General features: G+C 45.2%; 2 non-coding genes across 2 annotated transcripts; both read right to left on the bottom strand.

Annotated features, from left to right (window-relative positions):
* Window positions 1-262: 262 nt before the first annotated feature.
* Window positions 263-426, bottom strand: LOC115932738 (U1 spliceosomal RNA). The gene has a single exon (XR_004068916.3). It is a non-coding gene; the product is annotated as a U1 spliceosomal RNA (small nuclear RNA).
* A 9636-nt stretch (window positions 427-10062) lies between these two features.
* Window positions 10063-10137, bottom strand: TRNAN-GUU (transfer RNA asparagine (anticodon GUU)). The gene has a single exon. It is a non-coding gene; the product is annotated as a tRNA-Asn (tRNA).
* Window positions 10138-10153: the final 16 nt, after the last annotated feature.

Here is a 10153-nt window from a genome sequence, read left to right on the forward strand (position 1 = left end):
GAGCGTGAGAACCCAAGAGACTGGAGACCATGAAGCGATCCGCAAAAAGCAGCCCCAAGTAGAAAGGGAAGAGAAGAGCCCTGCGGCCACTTAGCTAGTGTTAAAGGAGCTCACGGCGGCGGAGAGCACAACACTTTACTTTCTGTTTCCCATCATTGCGACTGTAAGGAGAACACTTAACATGAACATGCCACCCAAGCCACAAAACTGCAGTTTTAAGAGTAACCCTTACAATAGAGTCTGTTTTTTCATTATAAAAATTCAGGGGAAAGCGCGGACGCAGTCCCCCACTACCATAAATTATGCAGTCGAGTTTCTCACATGTGGGGAAATCGCAGGAGTCAGCACATCCGGAGTGCAATGGATAAGCCTCGCCCTGGGAAAACCACCTTCGTGATCATGGTATTTCCCCTGCCAGGTAAGTATGACTTCACACATCTCTGCTCTGTCACAGCTCCATATACCTCACCCTTTACACACATGGTCACTTGCCCCGCGCACCCCCGAGCCCTCCTAGCCCTGACACACAGCTGGGACCCTCAGGTCCGACCAGCGGTCCTGAACCCGCTCCCACGGCACGGGAGCTCCTTCGTGGTGAAACAGCCAGTGGCGAAGCAGCAGCCCCTGCGCTGCCTCATCTACATAGAAGTCGCCCTATCCGTGATGTCACCGACAGCGCCTTCCTCGTCCCCGTCTGCTTTTCCGCTCCACCCTCCGCCACTCAGCCGACCAACATGGTGCCAGAGCCTGCGGGGGCAGTGATGTCTGCCTCTCCCTCCTTTCCCTCTCTTCCCCGCCCATGGTCTTCCCCAAAGAAGCGGGTGTTTCTGTTGTAGTTTTTTGTTTGTTTTTTGTTTTGCGCCGAGTCTCGCTCTGTCGCCCAGGCTGGAGTGCAGTCGCATGATCTCGGCTCCCTGCAACCTCCGCCTCTCGGGTTGAAGCGATTGTCCTGCCTCAGGCTTCCGCATAGCTGGGATTACAGGCACACGCCACCAAGCCCGGCTAATTTTTGTGTTTTTAGTAGAGACGGGGTTTCACCATGTTGGCCAGGCTGATCTCGAACTCCTGACCTCAGGTAATCCGCCGACCTCGGCCTCCCAAAGTGCTGAGATTACAGGCGTGAGCCATCACGACTGCCCAGAAGCCGGTTCTTAGCCTGTGTTGCCGAGGACCTCTTTGGCAGAAATCTGGAGCCTGTCCACCCTTCTTCAAATAATGGCTTGTAATGCGCAGACTAAAACATGGAGGATTACACAAGAAACTGGTTCACTTCACATCATTATCCTTGTGATGTAGCATTCTACTTGAAATTGGAAGCCGTTCGATATCAGAGAAACCATATCTATGAAACTAGAGAGGCTGCTCAGATGACTGCAAACCAGCCATCCTTACTTGTTTTACCACTAGTAGTGTTATAAGGACGGTGGTCCAATTTCAGGAATCTTGTAGGGTTTTTTCAAATACAGCAATGTACAAATATGCTGCCCCAGCAGAGCACACTGGACACTCGGGCATGGTGCTGGAGTTTGTCATCTCTTCCACGGCCTTCTCCAGACCTTAGCACTTACCTCATGTTAGCACTTTATGTTCTGCAAAGACAGAAACAAAGTGGTCCAAATTTGGAGAAAAATATATATATTTGGGGGAAACTTTATTTGAGGTGCTTAACAGATTACTTTTAATCTGTAGAATACAACACCAAACTCTGACAATACTCCACAGACTCCAAATCTATCAGGCAAGTTTTTCCTGTCCTTTGCTTTCATATAAACTGAATCATAAAGTGTATAGTGGGTTTTGGGGGAATATAACTGCCCAATGGGTTCATGTTGCCTGCTGCCTAGACAGAACCAATTTATCAAGACAGGGGAATTTCAGTAAAGAAAGTTATTTACCCAGAGCCAGCTGTGTGAGAGACCAGTTTTATTATTACCCAAATGAGTCTTCCTGAGCATTCTGGGACCCGAATTTTTAAGGATAATTTGGTGGGTGGGGGCCAGTGAGTTGGGAGTGCTGATTGTTCAGGTCGGAGATGAACTCAAAGGGAGCTAAAGCATCCTCTTGAGCTGTGTCAGTTCCTGGGTGGGGGCCACAAGATCAGATGAGCTGGTTTATCCATCTGGGTGGTGCCAGCTGATGCATCAAGTGCAGGGTTACAAAATACCTCACGCACTGATCTTAGGTTTTACAATAGTGATGTGATCCCCAGGCACAATTCAGGGAGGTTTAGAATCTCGTAAGTTGGAGGCTGCATGATCCTAAACCATCATTTCTAATCTTGTGGCTAATTTGTTAGTCCTGCAAAGGCAGTCTACTCCCCAGGCAGGAAGGGGATTTGTTTTGGGAAAGAGCTGTTATCATCTTTGTTTCACAGCTAAACCATAAACTAAGTTCCTCTCAAAGTTATTTTGGCCTGTGCCCAGGAATGAACAAGGTCAGCTTGGACGCTGGAAGCAAGACGGAAGCAGTTAGGTCAGATCTCTTTCGCTGTGATAATTCTCCCAGTTATAATTTTTGCAAAGTCGGTCTCAGGAGCAGAGGCATAGGTTTGACTTCTTTCACTCAGTCTTACATCTATGAATTTTTCATGTTATTCATGTGGTTATTTGTTTCTGTGTGTATTCCTTTGTATGAATATAGGCCAATTTATTTATTTATTCTACTGTTGCTGAACATGTTGACCTAAAAGAAAGAGGCTGAAGCACAAAATAGAATCTAGAGTTTACTTGAGCCAACATGAAGACAGCTGCCTGGAAGACTCACACCAAAAGAACCTTGGATCTGAGCTCCCTTTGGCCTTTGTCACAAGCAGGTTTTTAAAGGTCAAAAGGGGGGATGCACAACGGGCTGACAGAAAGGTGACTGTCAGGAATTCTCATTGGTTTTCAGAAATAGCATTGATGAGAGCTTGGCTATCCCTTGTTGTAGGGTGTGGGATACAGTGTTTGGCGTGGCATTATTAGATTAATTTACAGCTACCTGGGGTGATAGCAAGCAGTTTCAACAGATGAATACATAGCTCAAAAGGAAGGAAGCAGAAAGTGGTTGCTGTCTTGATTTAATGTCTCTCTGATCATGTGAAGTGGCTCACATTCCTCAGATAAAAATTCTTTTAAAAATCTTTCTTCTTTAAAGCATTGATGATCAAAAGCTCAGCCAAGGTGTCCCTCTTTGCCAGGAACACTCATTCCCGGATAGTCTTTCCCATGCTGAAGGCAGGGGAGGACAGGAGCTGCCTCACTGAGGAATTTTTAAGAGCGCCCCAAAGCCCAATTGAAAGTACGTCACAGAGTAGAAAAAAGAAAGAAGAAAAGAAAAGAAGAGAGAGAGACTTCAGTTAAATCTACAGCTGTCACTTGTTTAATCATCTCTAGTCTTCAGATACCATAAAATCAGTTTTCTCAGAAGTAAAACAGGAAATATATAACATTAATAATTTGAATAGCACAGATATAATTCACACAAGAATGAGAATCACAAAGAGAATCCGTATGCCAGAACAGTAAGGGAACCTATTCCATTAGGGAGCCAATGAAAAACATCAGGGAAAACATCACATCCCAGTTCTTCTTTCATGATTTCTTGTAGCCAAATGACTTCTAATTTTTTCTAGATGAGGTTCTACGTCATGGGAGTATTTATTTTTGTATACGCAACCAAAGGTTGTAAACACCACACATCCACCTCCCTGCTCAGCTAAATCTATCATCTAAAGCGGGCTGCAGAGGCTGCTGTTGCTGGGGCTCTCCCCTTGGTGTTCTGGGCTGCATTGTGCTAAGTGGAGAAGGTGGTTGTGGGCAAGCGTTGTGCAGAGATCACAACCAGGTGGGCAGGGGGCTGCTCTCTCCACACTATCACTTGACAATGTACAATTCCTTTTATGAACTCTTGTAAGTGCTGCTGTATCTACCCATTGTTTTTGTTTCATTTTGTTTTTTGAGACAGACTCTCTCTCTGTCTCCCAGGCTGGAGTGCAGTGGCACAATCTCGGCTCTCTGCAACCTCTGCCTCCTGGGTTCAAGTGATTCTCCTGCCACAGCCTCCCAAGTTGCTGGGACTACAGGCACACGCCACTGTGTGCAGCTAATTTTTGTATTTTTAGTAGAGATGGGGATTCACCATGTTGGCCAGGCTGATCTCGAACTCCTGACCTCAGGTGACCCACCTGCCTCGGCCTCCCAAAGTGCTGGGATTACAGGCATGAGCCACCGTGCCCAGGTTCTAACCATTTTTAAATAAGAATAATATTGTCTTTGAAAATATATATCATCTAAAGTAATGCAATTATCTAGTACAATCTTAGCCAGTGAATAAATAGCTTTTTGTTGAGCTGTGAAAGAGGCTACAGTTTCATCAGCAATATCTATCTTTCTTTCTTTCTTTCTTTCTTTCTTTCTTTCTTTCTTTCTTTCTTTTGTCTTTCTTCTTTTTTTTTTTTTAAGACACAGTCTTGCTGTGTTGCCCAGGCTAGAGTGCAGTGGTGCAGTCTCAGCTCACTGCAGCCTCAACCTCCCTCGCTCAAGCAATCCTCCCACCTCAGCCTCCCAAGTAGCTGGGACTACAGACATGCACCACTATGCCTGGCTAATTTTGTTTTTGTTTGTTTGATTGTTTTGTTTGTTTGTTGAAAGACAGGGTCTCGCTATCTTGCTCAGGATGGTCACAAATTCCTGAGCTCAAGCAATCCTCCCACCTGAGCCTCTCAAAGTGCTGGAATTACAAGCATAGGCCCCCAAGCCTGGACTCTTTATTTTTCTTTCAGAGAGAAGGAGTGGCTCTGTCGCCCAGGCTGGAGTGCACTGTCGCCATCATAGGTCACTGCAGCCTGGAACTCCTGGGTTTAAGTGATCCTTCCACCTCAGCCTCTGAGTCACTGGGATTATAGGCCAGAGCCTCCATGCCCGGTTTTTATCAGCAATGTTACCTAAGGTTAAAGAAGGATTTCTAACCACGGGAAGCAACATCCCATCAAAGCAAAAGCGTGCTCCCCCAAAAATGTATGGAGCTACTTTCTTAATGGTCAGGCAGGTAATTAGCAAGTTTTCTCCCAATAGGATCTCCATCTATTAATAAAATAGAGTGGTGGGCACGCCTAGTGAAAAGTTTGAGGACACTCATCCAATTTTTTTTTTTTTTTTGAGATGGAGTCTCGCTCTGTCTCCTAGGCTGAAGTGCAGTGGCATGATCTTGGCTCACTGCAACCTCTGCCTCGCAGGTTCAAGTGATTCTCCTACCTCAGCCTCCTGAGTAGCTGGGAATACATGTGAACACCACCATACCCAGCTAATTTTTGTATTTTTAGTAGAGACGGGGTTTCACAGTGTTGGCCAGGCTGGTCTTGCACCCCTGACCTCAGGTGATCCACCCGCCTCGGCCTCCCCACTCATCCAATGTTGGGTTTCTTCAGAGCTATATATATATATATATATATATAGGCATGACCAAATATCCTAAAAGACATTGCACTTCATCATTCCATGTCTTTAGACATCTAAGGGCTGTGGATGGTGATCTCCTCCACAGACCAAATAAATGCTGGTGCACAACAGGTAAGTGTAGTATAATTTGGGTACATCAGCTTTCGGCATTTAAACCATGCATGGGTCAGACATGTTAGAGCAAGAGGGCAGGTTGGATCCTGATAGCAGGAGGGAGTGTTTTTCTCTTAACTTTCCAATAGCATCATGGTGTTTACCACTGTCATTTCAGAGTGAGGCAACAATTTTTTGTTGGTTTTCTTTCTGATTTTTGTTTTTTTTTGCAACCGGGGTCTCACTGTTGCCCAGGCTGGAATGCTGTGGCAACATGACAGCCCAGTACAGTCTTGACCTCTTGACCTTCAGGGCTCAATGAATCATCCTACCTCAGCTTCCCAAGTGCTGGAGTTAGGCACACACCACCACGCCCAGCTTATTTATTTACTTTCTGAGACAGGGTCTCACTCTTTTGCCCAGTCTGGAGTGCAGTGGTGTCATCTGGATTCACTGCAGGCTCAAACTCCTGGGCTCAAGTCATCCTCTCAGCTCATACTCCTGAGTAGCTGGGACTACAGTTGGGTGCCACCATGCACCCAACTGTATATTTTTGTATATTTTGTAGAGATTGTTTCACCATTTTGCCCAGGAAGATAGTCTCAAACTCCAGGGCTCAAGTGATCCTCCTGCTTCGATCTCCCAAAGTGCTGGGATTACAGGCAGTTATTTTGACTGTACAATTATGATGGGTTAAACCGAGACGTACGGCAGGAAGGTTAGGATGAGTCAGACAGATTCGATAAACAGGTTTTGCTTGATGTAACCCCGAGTTGCATCGTGAGTGCAATCAGGAGGAATACAGGTGAAATTTGGCACAGGATGTACCAATGGGTCATTATGGTCAAAAGTGGTTGGTGGTTTAAGGTGGCAAACCCAGCACCTTGTCACATTTCCCACAGTGGCAATGGTTTGTGAGATTCTGATCAGAGAATTATCCCTCCCTGATGTAATCAAATTAATTAAGGACAGTAAAACAAAAATCTGATCATAGGCATTTTGCTATGTATGTATGTATATGTATATACATGTATGTGCAATAGGACTAGTGTGTCATATCTTTAGAGAATATACATACAGGGTGATTTTACCAAAACCAATAGGATACGACCCCTACAACTTAAAGGAGCCCTGATGGTGTATGTATTCCAGTTAAGAGAAAAAGAGACTAACTCTTTCAGGTGCAGTGAGCACTGGAATTGTGAATAGCTGGTTATACAGGCCAGTATCTTGGGTGGAAGTGGGCTACGACATATGTCAGCTACTTGCCATCTTCGTCAGGAAGATGGCAGGTCACCTTTAAGTGAAAACCTCCACTGACAGATGTCCACTCTGGTAGGGTTGCCTTTTAGATATGAGAAACATGAATCTGTGTGTCAATGCCCTTATGTTTACTGCCACAGAGATTAGGCAATAATACCTGATGTGAGCCAGGTGCAGTGGCCCACACCTCTGGTCGCAGCTATTTGGGAGACTGAGGCAGGAAGATGGCTTGACCCCAGGAGGTAAAGGCTACATTGAGTCATAATTACACCACTGCATTCCGGCCTGGGCAACAGAGTGAGACCCCATCTCAAAAAAATAAATTAATATTAATAATACCTATGTGGTGCCCTCCAGTGGACTTGGAGGGAGTATTTTATTTGATGTTGTTTCCAGTAAGCGACGTCTCCAGTTTATAGGCATAATTTTTGATATTTTCATCTCCCATCAGCTCATTACGAAAGGCATCCTTTATTAATTTGGAGCTCTTCGTAAGAAGTTTTGTGAGACCTTAGAAATAATGGAGAATGTCACCTTTAAGAAGTGCAGGTTCATAAGCCCCTTCATCTAACCACTGCATGGGTCTTCCTGTTCTAATTTCAAAGGGAGAGAGTGGAAGTTTTCCAGAAACTGTGGGGGAGCTTTGGCCAGGGAAGGTTAAAAACTCCCGTTAGCTTTGCCAATTGAGTTTTTATCTTATCATTATTAAGTTGCACTAGTCCAGAGGATTAGGGGTGATAGGCACAATGGAAATGTTGGGACATAGGCCAAACATTACAAATGGATCCAACTATCTGACTGATAAGGTATGTTCCTCAGTTGCTATGGAGATCAGATGGCACTCCCCATGGGGAATGATTTTCTCTAATCACAGTCTACCAGCTGCTTGGGCTGTGGCTCATTGGCATGGAAATGTTTCACTCCAGCGACAGCGCGTATAAATTAGCACCAGAAAGTATCTGTGACCCTGAGATGGAGACAGCTGGATAAAGTCTAACTGCCATGTCTCAAAGGGTCCTAAAGATACAATGTCCCTGTGACACATGAAGGGGTTTTCCAGGATTATGTTTGGGACAGAACAGACAGTACAGCAAGAATAAACCTTTTGCGCAATGGTAGGCGATGATTTTCAACACACTGCTTTCCCCATGCTATCATTTTGTCTGAATTCCAATGAGTCAGCTTATGAACTACTTTAAAATGGGTAATTGAAGCCTAAGGGGTGGATCAGGGTATCACTGGGCCCATACCATATGCGTGTTTCTGGAAAAAACTTGTTCCCTTTATCTTTCCAGAGAAAATAAAATATTGACTCAAAATAAATTAATTAAATTTTAAAAAGAAACAGGGCCAACCATGGTGGCTCATGCCTGTAATCTCAGCACAGCTCTTTGGGAGGCCGAAGCAGGAGGATCACTTGAGCTCAGCAGTTGGAGACCAGCCTGGGCAATTTAGTGAGACCACATCTCTACAGAATTATTATTTTTCTTAATAGCCAAGTATGATGGTGCATACCTGTAGTCCCAGCTACTTGGAAGGCTAAGGTGGGAGGATCACTGGAGCCCAGGAGGTTCAGGCTACAGTGAACTATGATTGTGCCACTGCACTGCAGCCTGGGCAACAGAGAAAGACCTTGTTTCAAAAAATAAAATAAAATAAAATGTCTTAGAAGTTTAGCTGTCCATCCTATGCAGCAGAATATCTATGTGCCATGTCCACCATGTCCTTCTGTTGTATCATCCCCTTAGTTAAGCCAGAAAGGCACCTGTCCCCTTATTAGAATATCATGGGCTCATGGCTAGCACAGTGGCTCACGCCTGAAATCCCAGCACTGTGGGAGGCTGAGGCACATAGATCTCTTGAGCCCAGGAGTTGGAGACCAACCTGGGCAACATAGCAAGGCCCTATCTCTACAAAAAAAAAAAAAAAAATAGCTGAATGCGGTGGTGCATGTCTGCAGATCCAGCTACTCTGGAGGCTGAGGTGGGAGGATCACTAGAGCCCAGGGGGTGGAGGCTGCAGTGAGCTGAGATCACACCACTGCCCTCCATCCTGGGTGACAGAGTGAGACCTAGTCTAAAAAAAGTGGGGGAAGGGGGAGAAAGTTTGTTGTGCCAGCAAGTAAATGAAGAAAGGGACAGTATTAGAGTTGAGAAATAAATTGGAATATGATTTGATACCTCTCCCGCAGAAGATAAATTTGCTAAAAGTGCTGAAGTTAGAGGCATTACATAAGACCCGTTGCAGTTGCTCATGCCTGTAAATCCTGGCACTTTGCGAGGCCGCGGAGCTGCTTGAGCCCAGGAGTTTGGAGACCAGCCTGTGCAACATGGTGAAACCCCTTCTCTACAAAACAAATGAAAATTAGCAGGGCATGATGGCCCACTCCTGCAGTCTCAGCTACTTGGAAGGCTGAGAGACGGGAGGATCGCTTGAGGCTGAGAAGTTGAGGCAACAGTGAGACGCAATCAGGCCACTGCACTCCAGCCTTAGAGACAGAATGAGACCCTGTCACAAAAACTAAAAATAAAAATTAAAAAGCCTGTAATATAGCAGTGGCACATCCAGTTCTCTACGCTACTATAGAACTATCAGTGGCCAAAGATATGTGTACAAGAATGACGATTTCAGGATTCTCTGAAATCCTAAAACCATGAAGCCAACCTTATTTCAAACACATTTTGAAAAGGGTTAAATAAATCATGCACAAACTGACTGATAAAAAATGCTGTCTTCAAAAATGATGAAGAGGATTATTATGATGATGAATGATTCCACTTTCTATCCATATTATTGATAGAGCAACCAGTAAATCCAGGCCCATCCTGGGGATAGGATATCTCTCTAGGCCTCCTATTAACAATGAAAAAATTAAGGTTGGCATATAACCCATCCAAGCCTATAAGGGGCAGCATGAGGATTTTGTCGGCACCAGAAGTGACTCGTTTGGTCTCTGTTTCTTGTACACAGGCACAAGACAGCATGACATTTCAGGAGATTCTCTGTCTGAATCGGATCTGTGAGGCGAGGGTGTGGGGAGTGTGGGGAGTGTGGGGAATGGCCCTTGACAGGGATCGCTGTTAATTGTGCCTAGAATCCTGAGAAGATAAAACCTTCCCTGCAGTGAGCATCCCTGGCTGGCCTGGAACCTATAGGACTTAGGACTATGGGAAGAAAAAGGGAAGATTCTCTAGTGATCGATAACACACGAACGGGGGAGATTCTCTAGTGATCGATAATACACGAACGCTTTAAAAGCTGGAGCAAGCGTCCCCGGGTGGGCTCGAACCACCAACCTTTACAGTTAACAGCCGAACGCGCTAACCGATTGCGCCACAGAGACAAGAACTACTGCCTTT

Source organism: Gorilla gorilla, chromosome 1, assembly GCF_029281585.2.
Source record: "Gorilla gorilla gorilla isolate KB3781 chromosome 1, NHGRI_mGorGor1-v2.1_pri, whole genome shotgun sequence".
Taxonomy (NCBI): domain Eukaryota; kingdom Metazoa; phylum Chordata; class Mammalia; order Primates; family Hominidae; genus Gorilla; species Gorilla gorilla.